The 17190-nt window shown below is 40.5% G+C and overlaps 1 protein-coding gene across 1 annotated transcript in view; it reads right to left on the bottom strand.

The window, feature by feature from the left end:
• Positions 1-6371: 6371 nt before the first annotated feature.
• cd276 (CD276 molecule) overlaps positions 6372-17190 on the bottom strand; it is a 64764-nt gene continuing 53945 nt past the window's right edge. Inside the window, exon 8 of the mRNA XM_068731073.1 lies at positions 6372-7257. The gene's annotated coding sequence lies outside the window, so the exon portion shown is untranslated. The remainder of the gene's footprint in view (positions 7258-17190) is intronic.

The raw sequence follows: 17190 nt of genomic DNA, 5'->3' as shown, positions 1-17190 counted from the left end.
TGTTCAACCTTCCACCCCATTCTTAACACTGCTTTACAAGAATCAGCAGCTCATTTGATTTCACTTTGACAAATCTTCAGCCTTGGGACCCTAATGCAAAGTGTCTATGGTATGTATCTTTCTCAGAGGCTCTGCATACCAACCTCAGATTTATTCCCCTGTGGTGTACATCAATAAAGTTAAAAATGAACCTGAAATGGAAAGTATGAACTGTAAATATTGGTATCCTATGTCCCAACATGATGTGACACAGACAAGCAGTGATTAAACTGTAATGCCATTACAAGGAAATGCTTTTACTTTATTAAAATCCAAACATATAGAAATGGATAAAGGGTGTAATCCGAAACACAATTTGTACATCTTAAATATAAATGAGCGGTTTTAAGTGTAAATATTGAGTCATGAATTTGGTATTTATTGTTTGAATATCTCAGCTATAAAACCTTTGGAATGGATCTCTGCCATACTTTTTGAGCCTGAGGTCATGTATGCATCCAGTATTGTGAAGTATTTGGGTTATACTATGTTGTTCAAGCTGCTGTTCATTCACATATTGTCCTTCTGTATGAACTACTTGTGTTTATTTTGTGTTTGGAACCTGCATGTGATAGTAGTGTTATTATCTGCAAAGTTAAGAGAAAAAAATGTAAGTAAAAAATACATTATGACTGCTTTGAATTTGTTCTATGCACAAAGCTCCCCTTTGTTGGAGCTTTGACTTCATGGACATTGATTATTAAGGTATTTACTTTCATGTTCACTGTAGTATCAAGGGATTTCCAGTCAACTACATATTATACTGTACCACTCCAGGGGTCCACCCCTCAATGGGCACAGCTCCACTATCGTTTGTACTCGTTGCACCTACATGTCTTTGATTTTGATTCTAAAGAACATCACGGCCAGCTGACCTTTTCTTCCTGTCTCTACTGGCTTCTTTAGAGACTAACATGTACAGCATGGCACAATTTGACTTCGCATTTTTTTACAGAACACCGATCAGAGAATGCTCGTTGAAATTGCAGCGCACTGAAAAAGCATGTGTCCATGTTGGTGTAGAGGGCATGCGCTGTGACTCGTTTGTTTGGCAAATCATGGTATTCTGATGAACTGTACTGCCAAGTTCAGTTAGCAGGGGGGATTCGGACGTTTTATTTCATTTTGCAGGAGCCAAAAGTAGGATTGATGCCAATTTCAGTGGGCAAGCTTTCAACAGAATAAGTGTAAAAAGGTCAGGTGCAGTTAGCACCTGTTCAATGTGTAGGTAGACAGTCTGTGCAGATTGCATACTGATATGAGTGCATGTGTGCTTGATTTTTGAGTGTAGTATATAAAGGAACAGCAATTGCTTGTGGGGGGAAACATCTCCTTCATCTTTCATGTCTGGCTGCAATTCAAAATTCAGGTTAATTCTATTGCAATTGTGACTGATTACCAATAATTACATAAACCATTTAACACTCACAATATACACTGAACTGGTGAGGTGTTTATCTCCCCGTAACTGTCATACTGAGTTTGGCCTTAGCTCCTTTTGACCCCGAAAACATGGATGCACTTCAACTGAGCTGTTCAGTCAGACGAAAAAGCATGGGTGCAAAAAGGAGCGTAAGTGCAATTTTAATTATAACCATTAACATTTTTCACAGAAGTTGATTTTCAATTCAAAATTAAATGACACTTAACAGTGACTTTTCTATCGACCCTGCATTCAGCATAGCAGACTTACTTATTCACACTGACCACATCCTCGCTACTTTTAAAGCTCATTTAGTAATATTATTAGTAATCATTTTGAATGAGATTCAAAACCCTTTTGAGAGAAAGGAGCGCTAGATGAAGAACAGTGGTACATACTAACCCAGTAGGTAATGCACCCATTCTCAGTAACTGACATTACAGAATAGCCCAAAACTTTAGTTTTCCACTCATCCATTTTCCACTGCTTACCTGGATTTGTTGACCCAGCCACATCTCTCCCGAGCGGGGGGGGGGGGAATCCTAAGACCTGCCCATGCCGTTGTGTTCTTGATCTGCCCGGGGGTCTCCTCCCAGTTTGACGTGCCCTGAACATCTCCACGGGGAAGATTCCCAGTGGCTTCCTGATTAGATGCCCATACCACCTCATCTTTTGATGCAAAGTAGCAGGGGAGCAACTCTGAGCTGTGATTCAACACGCAAACTTATCCTTTCTGTCACTACAGAGAATTACTCAGAGCTCTCGAAAGATATCTGTAGCTAAACCAAGAGCTTTTCTTTCAGGCCCAGCCTCCTCTTCACCATGACAGTACAACGCCCACCACATTATTAGTGCCGTACCGATCCATGATCTTATCCTCTATCTCGCTGATGCAAATATTAGTTGTCTTTACGCAGCAGAGTAACGGTAGAGATATCAAAAGGACCGACGTGACAGCGCAACCTGAAAGCAATACAGAAATCCCTGTGTATATATTCACAGCTGGTATTCTTGAAAATGTTGGGTTGAGGCTTTAATTCTCAGCACCGCAATTGTCTCTTTTTCTTTCATTGTAGCTTGGCATGTCTGCCCTCCCAACAGAAACTTTCATTTTCTTACTCCCTTAAATCCTTATGTCAACATCTCATGCCCAGTAAGGCTGCTTGCCATTCAAGGTGGAGGATCAGAGTGTTATGAATTCAGTTGCTTTCAAGTTTTTTTTGTTTCTTTTCTTACTTTCACAATGTGATTCACTCAAGGAATTTTGATCTAACCTCGAAAGCAACTCCTTTGTCCTTGAAGATATACGAGTAGGGACGTACAGCTTTTCTTCCCAACTATCCTTACAAATTATACGTACTGACCTAATAAGGAGGTATAATTAAAGGTCAGTAATTTAAACTCATTTGTGTAATCTCACCAAAAAAGTGATTAATGAAACATGGAGGTGTATTTGTCTGAATTTGTTCTGGTGTTTGCACTGGTACTACTTTAACTCCCAAAACCCAAAGTTAGACTATAATGATCATGTTACTTATGTCTTACCCATTTATACAATGTTCCTGTCACACATTACTTTTTAGTTTTCTTATTTGGTAACCTTATAAAGAGCTGGACAAATAGCCTGACATTTTTGGAAATACGCTACTATCATGGAAATCATCTACTATCAAATCATCTCATTGTTGAAACAATCCTTTAATAATTCCATAGAAAAAGCATGTAATAATAATTTCAGTTATTCTAGAAGTTATGTCAATAGCTGATTTTTCCAAAATGTTTAGAATGAAATTGGAATTGAAATTAAGTTAAACTTGGATTAATTAATGTCAACTAATACATGTATTTTAAATGTAACATGAAAATTCTTATGTATACATTAATATTGGTCACAGCATCAGCTTTCCAAACCTCATAATGGTGGATCACTATCTCAGTTGATTTGCCTGTTTTATGTTCGCTCCCGCCTCTGCATACTAAATACATTATCGAGCCTCCTCAGGAGAAATAAAACAGCGTAAAATGCTGGCAGTGTTTTCTCCTTAAGCGGTGAACAAACCCAGCAGATCGTAAAAATGATGCAAGGATGCTCACAGTGAGCAGAATTCGCAGTAAGTGTTTACACACCACGCTTACATCCAGAGTTAACTGATTGCTGGCCACAGCCCAAGCTATTTACATGCACCTTGATAACTTGTGATAGAGTATCCCAGGATTCCATGAATAAACCAATTACACAGTGGTCTTCAATCCTGGTCCTGGTTCCTTCTTTACTACCGCATGCTTAATTGCATTCACTTGCTGTCCCTGGTGTGAAACAGTCCCTGATTAGACTGCTAGAATAGAACCGACAGAGCTCTGGGCGTGGAGTACTTGGACTGAGAGCCACTGACCTCAGGTGTTCTATACCAAACAGAACATGGGCCACCAGCTGACAGCTGCTTCCTCTCCATTTTACTGAGGTCACTTTTGATAGAGGGGAAAGAAATGATGAATGTAGTATTGAAAGGATGTACGTACATGCTTACCTTGAAGTATCTGCTAAACAAAGGGGGGGGGGGGGGGGTAAAGGAGGATATTTACTAAAGAGCACACTAAGCATTTACTGTGTACTAAATTTTAGGAGCACATCTGGCCCCATTTCAGTGACTACTTTATTGGGACCTCATGTTCAAATCAAGTCAAATGCAGAGTAGCAGAAGTGCTAATATAAATCTACTGCATGATTGGACCACAGTCTGAGCCAGGGTATGTGAGCTCTGCGGAGTGTGAAGAGATTTCTGAAAAATAGCTGCATTGGTGTTCTCTCACGCTCCAAGAAACTGTTTGATCCGGTCTGCATTGATAGCACATTTTTGCCTAATTCTATTTGAGTGAATTTGACAGCTGGAGTGTTTGTTCAGTCTGTGTTTTTTGGGCACTAACAGCCAACCGATGTGTTCCCAATAAAATGCTCCAACTTAGTGGGTGAAGTGTGCCTATATGTATGAGTGTGGCAGTTTAAACTAGTAGTTTTATGTTGACTCCTGTCTCTTGGTATACATGCACATATTCATTTTTTTTGCCAATGTGAGCACACACATATTTACCCAAATCTGTGCTGCCTAGGACAAATCTCTGTTGTTTGCCTCTGTTTGGGTTTCTTGACTTGTACAAACTCACACTTGTAAGAATTGTACCTGTACATGCAAACACCACACCAACCCGTGACCAGCTGTCGGGGTGTTTGAATTTGAGACAATGTAATCTGTGAACTGTTCCGCTGTGTGTGTGAAGTAGTCCAAGGCTTGGCTGTGGGGCAACTCCAAACCCTGCCAAGGGTTTTATTTTGATAGTTAAATAAAAATGTGACATTAGCATCTTAACTATTTATCCTCTTGTGAGAGCTGACATTAAGTGCGAACAATTACGCATGTGAAGTAAGTTCAGTTAAGAACTGTAGTTGGCAGGTGGAGTCAACTGCAGCAGGCTTGTGATGCATGGTGCTTTGTATCTGCACACATTTAAACTGAATTTGTAAGTATAGAGTAACATTGCCTGTTACGCTGATGTACATTTGATTACACAGAGCTGCTGTGCTGCCTTCTACTGGGAATAATCAAGCCTGTCTTACTATAGCCACATGCCCATATGTGCATTTATATAGGTATCAGTCCTGTCCATTCTGGTAATGAAGTGATCACAGTCTAGCGAGCAACCCTTTTTAGTAAGAAATCTGAACCTATTCTTAGAAGTTGTATTTAGCAACTTTATTAACACAGTTGTCTTACCTTCACCTTTCCTAAAGTAACCAGTTGATGGTCACTCGTATCTGAATGTTGTCTGAAGTAAATGTAATTTGGAATTAAGGATTGTGAAAGGCTTGACAGACTTCCAAATTAATGAGGGCTTGGCATTTGCTTCTTTTGTCTCTCAAGAATAATTTTTTTTTTAATTCCCAAGGTGTTCATTCAGCAGTGAGCTGCTGTTTCATCAGAGTTCCCTCAGTCCGACTTTGGTTTTCTTTCTAATTTACTTTTCTTTTGCTTCCAAGAAACCATTTTTCACATTTGTCAAATCCCAAATTTACACTTGCCCCATGTCCCTTCTTAACTGCAATGTAAGATTTAGAAGTCTTTGCAGACATTTCCGTTTTAGGGGACCATTGGCTCCAGTGCTCACAGTCAGAAGAAAATGTCTTCCAGACATTTTCAGGCATTTTCTTCCTTAAATCCCACCACATTTTTTTCAAGTCCCAGAATGAGTGCTTCTCAGAGAGGGGCCAACCAAATAAACCCCTCTTTGGGCCTGGAGCCACTAATCTGTAATTTAATTTCAGGCGGGTGTCTGGGCCACGAGGACACACAGCAAGGTCAAGGGCTACTGTACAGAGAGATCTGCGCATTTGGGCACAGCCTGGGGTTTGATCAACAGTCTCATCCAGCTCAGCAAGGGGACACAGTATGTGTGTGTGCTCCTGTGCATGTGTGTGTTGGGGAGGTATTTCTGCACTACTTATACAAGTCAGACTTGATGCAAGGTAGCTATTTCACATATGACAGCAACAAACAATCACAGAGAAAATCCATTATTCAAAACAAGTAAAATGTTTGGGATGACTGAGCATCTGCAAACAGAGAGGGATTAGCCCTAAAATAGGACTGCGTCTAACTGGGAACAATTCAACATGTCAGTGTTGATCTGCATGGAAATGAAATATTTGTATTGCTTTGACCATAATTCATGTTTTACTCATTATGTAGAATAGTCTAGTCGGCAGATACATCAACTAATGGAAAAGTGGAAGGATGAATTTGAGCAGCATGGCTAATCCTGTGGGTGAAGAAACGTCTGTAATAAACTCGACCTTGTTCTGCCTGAACAAGCACAAAGTGGCCCCGGGAATGGGACCAATAATTACCAATGACCAGGCAGTTTCACCATGTCTCTTTAATGTAAATAGGCACTGGGTTATCTGGAACAGAAATGGCTTTGGCATTCATACATGGACATATGGCACAGGGACTTGTTTAAGTACCTAAAGAAATGCAATAAAACAACCAGTACATCCCCTTGTCTGGAACAGATGAAAAATTCCACACCAGCAGTAAAAACTCGCTGAGATACTCTGTGTTCATTAAAAACAATTTCTTACATATAAGGCTGTCGGGTCAGTGAGAGAATCAGGGTGTATCCCATGCACCATTTGCAGTTTGTTGGAGCTTAGCTGGCATTCAATTTCAATTCCCTCAAGTTACTGAATATAGGAGAGCGGCACACACTGACAGGTACAAGTTACTCCAGCGACAGACGCTAATTAGCAAGTGCAGGAGTAATGGGAGAGCCAAACTCCCTCTCTGGCAGAGAGACAGTGATGGCAACTGAGGCAGGGTCATCTCTTTAATTGTCTCACTTCCTATTAGACAGGAGATCGCTGGCACATGCCCCATCACAGCCCATACAGAGTGATGTCATCGACGGAGGAAGGATCCTGTCACATCCTGTGGGTTTCAAACAGAGCTTCTCCTCTGTATGCTGCATAGGGCACCCCACTCAACTGTGTTCACTCACTGCCGTGACCCTCCATTGACAGGAAAAGGGACGGAGGCCAATAGAAAATAATGGCACATGATGTGTTTATGTGTTTTGATGGAAACTTGAGGGAAAGTCTTAGAAAGAGGATGATGGACTCATCTGCTGCTCAGCGAGGCTTTGACATTCTGTAGGGGACGCTGGAAATAGTCTCCAGGTTGATGGATAGATGGAGTGGGATTACCTGCCAGACTCATCTCCTCCCCGCCGTCTAGCCCCGACTCCTGGAAAAAAAAGACACAAAAACACAATACGTATAATGTCAGGCTGTTCACAGTCGGAGAGGTTATTAGCTTTGAAAAATAATGAAACACTGCAGGATGGTTACAGTAACCAACAGCAAAATCAAAGGCACTCCCACCACTAAAATGTGGTCTCACGTGCATATTACCAATAATTGTCTACTATCATCTTTATAAATAAGAGTAAAATAATGAAGAAAAACATCAACAAAAATAAAATAAAATTTGGCATTATTAAATGAACAGTCACACCAACAGGAAGCTGCATTTCCAAGGATGCTGCAACCTTCAAGTCTGTCTCCATCTGCACATCCTCCCCTCTGTATCACAAGTGTCTTTCTGAACTTCTAATGCTTCTCCTCACTCGTAGCCCCCGCGGACCAACCCACCGCTGGCACAGCGAAAGAAATTGTTCTCCCTGCATCATTAAACAGTTTGAATTAACTTGGGTGGAATTTAATTATGTCACACATGAAGCTCTCCTACTTGAAGCTTTTAAAAGCAATATAGTTGGCTATATGCTTGGAGGTTCGGCTTTTAGATACATCATTCAAGTCGGTCAGCTGTGACTGCATGCAACTGGACTTCTAAATGAAAACAGTAAACTTTGGGATCGTTTAATTTGTGCTTCCTGGAGAGATATCCAACATAAATACCCTGCTCATTCTCCGTGTCCCATTAAGACCTTAGCTGCACTTGTCTAGAACTGTCATGAATACACTCTTGATTTAGATGTACTGTAAACTTGAATAGCTTTGTCTCTTCGCACATGTATCCTCGCGTTTGAAGCACTCACTGTGTCTATCCTAATATTTCATCTCAGAGATACAAAAATAGTTCTGCTAGTGAGCTTCTCCTACTTCCTAATCATTATCATCCCTTTATTACATTTTACACATGACAGGCTGGTGTGATGTGGTTAAATCCTACATAAAACCCTAAGGGGAATTGCTAACAGCTTCAAAACAGCTTCGTTATTAAAGTCTGTCATTCTAAATGATTCAAGTCTTTGCATATTGCAACACTTGCAGAAGAATATCTGTTTTATGGAGCAGCACTACATTTAAAAATTGCACTCTGGCTTCCATGTGCTCCCTGTCAGAGGGTAATGCGACTTGCCAACTTATCCATCAGCCAAATGAACACAACACACTTTTCACACATGCATTTTTTGCATCAGATTCAAATACCCCTAGTTTCCCCTAGAGAGATCTAAAGATCTGTATTTCGAAGAGGAGTCTCGCTAGCCGTTGAGTCCAGAGGTCAGAGGTGAAATGAAAGACTTCTACGGAGAAACTGGATGAACATCTGCAGCACAGTGATTTAGAATCTTACAAAACAACCACCCTGAGAAGGAAAAAAAAAAGATTTTGTCTGGGATTGTTAACGCAGGCAATCAGAAAGTAAACTCCAACTTAAGTGTTTAACAAACAGCTTCGCTCCGTCTGAGAATCCAAAGCAGCCGAGACAGTGCAGAACCATTCCTGCTCTCCATCACCTGAGACACAAGCTGATGGACGGATTCATTTACAGCTGGTACACGAGATTGCACACTAATTTGCTCGGGCTATAGGAGATTGTTCACGTGAAAGATACAGCGGCACAGTGGATTCAATCTAATGAACCGTTGTAAATCCACACCGTGCCCATTTCTTTCCTCATTTACATTGAAATGTACGTGGCATATTTCATTCTCCCTGTCGGTAACTTTGCCCCGTTTTGATATTTATATACTTGTGTAACATAACACCTAAAAACAGCAGGCCTCCTGCTTTTTGACACAGACGGAAACAACAACAATCTGAGTAACTATCAAAGACAAACAGCAGGCATGGGACTATGAAAGTAAATGTTTGGGAATAACCTTGGAGAAGTATTCAGGATAATGAGAAAGAAGCTAAACTTGGTGACACTTAAAGATCATTACCTGATCATCAAACACACCGTGACAATTTCTCTGTGTGAGAATGGAAAATTATACTTCAAAGATCTGCTTTTATGGATGCATTTACATTACAACAAATCCCTTATTTTAGGTATTCTCAACAGCTGGTGGGCCTGAGAGCGCCATCTAGTGGGCTGCGTAGGTACTGCCAAATGGATAAATAAATAAAAAATGTTTGGGGTAATTATTGGGGTAATTATTCATATTTACATCTAAACGTGCTCAATAATTCATAGTAAAACATAGTAATTGAAACAACACATCAGGTAGAGACAAACGTGTTTTGCCACTGTTAGCTAACTAACATTCCCTTGCATGCAGTGACACAAAATGAATAATTCTTTTGATACAAAATGGAGAGGGAGACAACCCTACACCAGTAAAAGCTTCAAAGCATGCGGTAAGGATTTTAATAAAAACATTCAATTTGGATTTTCAATGGCAGGCAGTGGTAGGTGAAGGTTAGCAGAATATGTATTTCGATCATTACATCTGACAGTGGCCTAACAGGTATTTACAGGCCAGTTTATTTTTTCCTCTCCCTTTTTTCCGTCATGTTATTTCTCATTTCTTGGACACAATGGCATCAGGGGACAGACCCACATTTTTAAAAGGATCCAAAAATGTTCAGAGAACAGAACACAAAAGACAGTCGGTTACTCATCCTGCAATGTTGAAGACGGTATTATAAGTTGTAAAGTTACAACTGATGTTGCAGAAGAAAGGCCAGAGCGTTGCGTCCTTTTTAATATCGCTTGTTATGTTATGGGCGTGTCACAGCGGACCTCGTCCAATGGGAAACAAAGATTTAAATTCAAACCAAATCTTACACTCAGGTGAGACCAGCAGGATCTGGTAGAGTTTTAACTTTGTATAATTGGTCAACACTCACTTACTCACCCACATGGGAGGTCCAAACAGAAGGAAGAGTTTAACATTTTGGGAAATATGCTTTCTTGCCGAGAGTTAGACGAGAGGATTATGATATAACGGTTTAATTGTGAGGTTAAGAGGTGTTGAGATGGGGGTTTGTTTTACTATTGGATGTAGTTAGGTTAGATATGTTCAGTCTTTGTGCTAAGTTAACCAACTGCTGGCTGCAGCATTATATTTATCATAAAGAAGAATGGTATCAATCTTCTCATTCAACTCTTGTCAATGAAACGCATGTGTCTGTTTTTCAAATCACTCTTTTAAATGTTAACTTTAGCATTACTTAGGACTGATACATTTCCTTGTGGTTACATTGTCTCATTTGCTCTGCAGGATGGGGCAGCAAGTTAATTAACAGAAAACAGTGTTGCAGAAATGTGTAGAAATCCCTGCACGAACAGGCCAACTGGTCTTATTCCCAGGTTGCTTTGTCCTCGGCGTCTCAAACCAACGCACAGGCACCCTTTAGTTTTTTTTTCCCATTATAAAGGTTGGAGATAGTACTTGGGAGCTGATGGTTGTCGGGGGAAAATTGGTTTCATGTAACTTCTAATGATTATTTCTTACTTAGATTCGTTGATCATGTGTTTTCTGTCTAGTTTGAACTTTGGCCTTTGGATAAACAGGCTCATGGGAACAAAGGGCGGCAACTTCCATTTGATAGGGCCTTATAGAGAACAGATGGTTACCTGATTTATATAAACATCCATAGGCCACATGGAACTGGACAGCTGGACTTTGATTGATACGTAGTTTCTGCTGAGGAGGACGATACTCCACTCAGACAAGCATTTAAGAAGGGCCTTCTTTACGGCGAAGGCAGAGTCTTCCTTTGTTCAACCATGGGTGAAGGAACGCTCTCTGCTATACAGCTGTATCGTAATCTATGACTCTGTTAGATTAATCTGTTCATTAATCTGTTCAATATTCTTTTATAATTTGTCTATATCTTATCCTGTAATAAATCCTTAAAAGACAGAAGGCTTGAGATACTTTTTAGATCTCTCACAAGGAAATACTTTAATTTCCACTACAATGGTCAGAGAAAATCTTCTCTAGTATGACCCGGGACATCCCGCACAAACCATGTGCAAAAATGGCAGCCTGCAAAACTAAGCCGTTCAATTAACAAAGTGCAGACGTTCCCCTGTATGGCTGCCTATGAAAAGATTCAGCCAGTGTGGCATTGATAATCTCGAGGCAATTACGCAGTGCTGCCTCAGTGATAATTCACATCGGTCAAAACGTATAACAATGATAGCTATGAATGATGCAGATGTGCTGCAGCTCTTGCTACGGGCCCCTCCACTTTTTTCCAATAATAATAAGCCAGAGTGAGTTTTCTGACAGGCCATTCTGTTACCATTCCACTATTATTCCAAAGCAACAGGACACATCACCCTCTAAAAATCTCACACCTTTATCAGCTCTTTTTCTACGGTCGAGGAACCCCGCCCTCGACCTCTCTCCAAAAGCAGCCTGCAGCCCCCTGGTGTTAATTATAAGACTTTTTTCCCCTGGAGCCTGGGTGGGACGTGAAAGTGCATTAATCTTGATTCTCCACTTCAGTCTTAAGGATCATTTGAAGAGACTCCTGTGGTAAGCCCCAAAGGCGAGGTGATTCAGTAGAAAGGAGGAAGGTAAAAGGAGTGGAAAAGAAGTCACAGTTTATTGTGTGCTCACACTGGGATGCCAGACTCATCAAGAGGAAAGTCAGTCATTTACCCAAAACCCACTAATATTCTCAGGATGTTAATCTTGATGAATATTAAGAGTCGCGCAGGTTGACATAAACGTCCGTCCTCCACCTGTGCGTTCCCTGATGCAGCATGAAGGTGACTGTCACCCTATAGGATGAACTGAGAAGACCTGACAGCGGCTAAAGGACTGTGACATGTTCATGAGTTTACGTTCCGCCTTGTTTCATCGCACACTTCAGCCCATCATTGGTATGCAGGGAGGTCAATGTGGCCCTTTGCAGTGACACCACAACCACAAACCATAGTAGATGGACAGTTACCATTTTTAGTTGCATTCTGCAAATAAATCTTTTAGTTGTTTTCTAAATGATGTTTTAATGGTGTTGCATGCAAGAATGTTTCATGATGTGTAAAATAGTTTGGGACTCATTTTATACCATTAGGCCAGTGATGCCTGATGCACAATTGCTGATTCGCTACTGCGTCTCTACACCTTGTTGTTGCCAACTCTAAAACGTAGAAATGGAAATGACACAGACAATCAGGTAATTGCTTAAATATGAGACAGCAATGAGCCAAAAAAAAAGCCAAAAGTTATAAACAGTGGTCGGAATACGTCATTTGAAATAATGTCCAACAGGAGTAAATGAGAGTAAAATTAAATTTCTAAATGACTGGCAGGTTGAATATTCACAAATGCACCACTAATTAGCTGCATGTGAAGCAATAAAACTGTCACTTCTGATGGTTTAGTTGAAAGACAACACTTTCCACAACATTCTCAAGTCAGTATCATCAAGTGCATTTCAAAAGCTCTGCATGTTTGACATAGTTACTCTACGTCTACAGTAAAAAACACACAAAATAACACAACAACACTGAGGCAGTTAGTCGGCATACAGAGACATGCAAGTTTAAGCTCCCACTATATGAGCATGTGCAATTTCTCCTGCAGTTTCAGGATAATGTGAAAACACTTCAAAAAGCTACACATAAAAGTCCTCTCACCATTCAATAGGCAATATGATGCATGCATATTCCCATCACAGTCGGGGGGGAAGGACTGTTCAGTATTTAGGTTTGTGCCATCTGTAAATTCTCCGGTGCTGAACAGACTCTCTTTGATAGCTATCCTTTGAAAAAAAAAATAGGCTGGGTTTCATTTAAAACCGCTACTTGTGACTCATTTAGATTAAAAAACTATACTAAGCATTGTTGGTTTCCGTGAATTGAACATTTCCAATGTGCAAAAATTCTGAGATTTAAGAGAAAGGTCCAGACATCATCACATCGCCACAGCAGACGTTTTGGTAGGGAGGAAAACTTGCAGCAATCGGCCTGAGTGAGAGATGTTAAGTGATGCTAATATGTTATGACAAGGGCCATGGACTGGTGGCCACATAAAAAGCAAACCATCACCATAGAGCTCTCTAATGCCCACAACAGCATTGTAAAATATACATTATTGCTGCTTGCGTCTATATATATATATATGCATTAAAAAGAATTACAGGTTATCGTGGAGACTATAGATTCAGTACAGCCTTTTTCTTTTAATACATCAGTTTTCATTGCTCCATCTGATGTCCATAACATTACTGCAAAGAATATATGTTTGTGCATGCAGAAAATGTCTGTTTTTATTATTGGTATAATCACTTTCATTAAAGTAGATACAGGACATTATTCTGCTTGTTACGGCCCTTTTTTGTGGAGCAGATTTTATCAACTATACATTGATGGCATGTCTCAGCACCACAGTGTCCCAGTTGTCTGTATCCATGCATGCACCATTTTCTTTTGTGTTTTTCAACATCACCACACCGCTGATCCTGTATACAGTCTCTCATCTGCATTATGAGTAATCTGTGGTAGTTAATTGAGCCCAGAGGCAGTTGGTTTGAATGAAGGCTCCTGTGCTTTTCTGGCAAAAACAGGAGAAAAAGAGTTCTCTAGAGAAGGCAGCTCTCTGTCGAGAGGCAAACAGAGCAGAACTCCTGCCGTGTTCATTAGCTGTCATTGATCAGCGATTCAGTGGCTGCGCAACTCCTACCACAGCTCACATATTACCAGTTTCATGTCTTAAAAAATGAATATGAAGGTAAGAAAGAGGAGCCAGCGCAGCATTCTCCTCGTTATATTTTATTTTTCAATGTACTATTTTGATGTGAATAGATGTTTGCCAAGGTTCTCAACGGTATGCAGAGACTGCTGTGCAGCACACTTGTCCATTCTACAGTTTTCTGATATCAATATGAGCTACTATATTCAGTTATTGGCTTCCCTCAGAGGCTATCATCGCTGCAGCCTCTTCCATCACAGGAGATGTACTGTAGAATGAGGCTGCAAGGTATAAAAATGCTGATAAATGTCTGAGACAAAAGCATAAATAATGCAGAGATCACAGATACTGGAATAGTGAGTCAAACTCCACTTCAAGACACCTCCCTGGAGAGAGGCCAACATAAGTGTCCTGTCTGACATCATCAGTGTCTGCAGGGCCTCACCTGACACATACAGCAGAGAGCAACTGGAGGAGCCTATCTCTCCTAGTCTAAAAAACTCACATCCCATCTTTCATACCTAGCAGCAGGCTTTTAATTTAGACTAGTGTTCTTCTTTCAAATTTCATTCCATTTAACCCCTTTTTGACTTGTGCCTATAGTATGCCTCCTGTACTTAAAACTATAACAAAGTAAACCCTGAGCTATTACTGCAAAGGACTATAACAACGGGACATATTCTCCAAAGTTGAAGTAAATATATAGGGGCAAATTAAATCAATATTTCACAACGCTGCTTAAAGAGCTGGGAAAGGGCTATTATGTATCAGTAACTGCACCTATCTTTAAAAAGGAAAAAAAAGGAATCTCATTGGAATTCATCAAAAGTCATCAGGCAGATAACGGGGATCGTCTATGCTGCTCCTCATTTCTTTATTCCCTTCATGTCTGCCTTTGAATATTTACTCATTTGCAGCCATCTATGTCGAGGCCAAGGTTCTGCACAATACCATTCTCTATTGACCTTTTACACATAAAAGGAACTAACAAGAACATTGGAAATTATGAACAGAGGTTTAGCAGCCCAATGCAGAATTTCACCTGGAAAGTTGTAAGGTTTCTCTAGACAATGTTACTTCAAAGACATTACTCTTTTTAGTCAGTTGAGTCAGTGATGTGACGCACTAACTCCAGCGCCCAAAGAACAACAGCATTATTCCACACTGTGGTTACGCAACAATCATTGAGTATCCTTCCACTGGGAAATGCAAACTGAAACTAAAAAGAGAACTTTGGAAAATAACCAGCTGACTCACTCAGTGGGCTTGGCCTATAAGGAGTTAACTCTTCATGGTGAGGAAGGTAAATTTGTCCAACCAACCATCTCCCTACATAAATAAAGGTTATGGGTATAAAATCACACTTTACTTTAAAGAAAGTCTGACACCCCTCCTTTAAAGCCTGCTTACATAGTTCTGTTCTTGGTAGAAGAACAGGGGAAAGTTTTATTCACTCAACACGACGACTTCTACTAATCTCTAAGTTCCCTGAACCACAACGTTGCCATAATGATCAGTATGTAGTATTTATGATTGCACACAGCAAGTATGAGCCACTAACGATGGCTACAATCTACAAAATATTGAGTGTGCTGCAGTTAGCCATTTACTATGTTATCTGTGCTGGGCTGCCAGTAATGAAACAATAAAAGTTTGAGTGGACGAACATAAGTCACGAATGAACAAATATATCGATGTGGCAAATGTTTATGAAAACAAAGTGCCGCCTCACTCTCAAACGACTTAATTAAATGCAGAGCCTGGCTCTATTAAATAAGATATGCTGCACTCTGCATAAATGTATTAATCGATAGAAAAACCGCCACACAAATAGTAGAATAATTGATCCAGGATGATTCAGCAGCAGAGAGGTCGAGGGGCTTGCAGGATATTACCTAGCAATAACAGTCTCGGTGAAGGTCAGTGGATACTACAGTAAAGACAAATGTCCTCTCTTCGACTCATACTGGCCAGACTTTATTTTGGCTAGTTACAGGAAATTACTTTCTGCACCTTCCATCATCTTCTACACATTCTGCATGCTGCGGGCTTTATGGCAATGACCAGTCAGGGTATAATAAAAACAAGCTGTAACTGTCCAACCTCGCAATAAAAAGTATTCAGACAACTGACACCAAACTGCTGGTTATTAAAAGTAAGACTAAGAGGAACAGTGAACAGATACAGTGTAGGTCCACACTGTATGTTAATGAGAGATAGTAGTGAAGTAACTCTTAAAAACAGTGGTGGGGACTTCTAGTACAGGTTTCGCTTATTGGCAGAATACATTTGAAATTGTCCCAAATAGCAGGAATTATTTACCAATAACTAAACTTATCAAATTGTGTCTCATTTTCTGACAAAAGACAGCTACACCATCTGTTATCACTCCAGCGCCGTTGTGACACAAACTTCAATATTATCTTTCAAATCAAAACTGATGGAGCGCCTCTAAAATGTCACAACGAAAAAGGCAGAAATATTTTGCTTTTCAGAGAAAAAAGCTTTGAACACAAAAATATCCCCTTCCCTCCTGACTCAAGTCCTTTGTTGGTTACAGCAATGTAGCTTTCCCAAAAATAGCTCCAAGGTTTTGGGCTTTCCTGGCCTATAGAAGGTCCATGTGCTGGGTCCAGGGAGGGATATAGTGTCTGACACAGGTTGGCCATGGTTGAGTGAACATGAGGCCAGTGGGAGTGTCGCATTCCTTTCCCCGAGGGCCACAGGGTCCAACACTGCCAGCACCCTGGCTCCCATCACTATCGCAAATGCTTGCCTGCCTACCGCTGTATTTCTGCTGCTTCAATTAGGTCCAGGTCAGCCTTCTACTACAGCAAAGGCATTCAAAAACAGGGAATACAACTATGCAGTCAACGTGCAGTCTGACAATATAAGTGGGGGCAAATATACACCATCATATTTGCTCTCTGAGAATCAACTAGCTACCCAACATTCAAGATGGTCAAGAGAAAGCTGTTCACACAACTGGAGACTGAAGAAGTATTAAAGAAAAATCAATTCAAGAATGATGCCCAACACCAGGTGATGATACGCAAATAGCAGAACATAAGTGAGGGCCCTAAGACTCCTACAAAGATAGAAACAGAGTATAACTGGATCAAGTATAAAGTATAAATATCCTGGTCTCCAAGCAACATCTGGATGGGGGGTGAATAGCAGCTAAAACAGGGAGGACTGACCAGTCTAAACACTTATGAGAGAGTCAATCCACACTGCGGCAAAATGGTCCACCTCCACCGTTTCATGCGCCCAGC

This window comes from Cebidichthys violaceus, unplaced genomic scaffold (assembly GCF_023349555.1).
Source record: "Cebidichthys violaceus isolate CVI_PGR_0920_01 unplaced genomic scaffold, fCebVio1.0.p SCAF_5, whole genome shotgun sequence".
NCBI classification, from domain to species: Eukaryota; Metazoa; Chordata; class Actinopteri; order Perciformes; family Stichaeidae; genus Cebidichthys; species Cebidichthys violaceus.
Note: the sequence above shows the minus strand (reverse complement) of the source record. Positions and strands in the feature narration are given on the sequence as shown.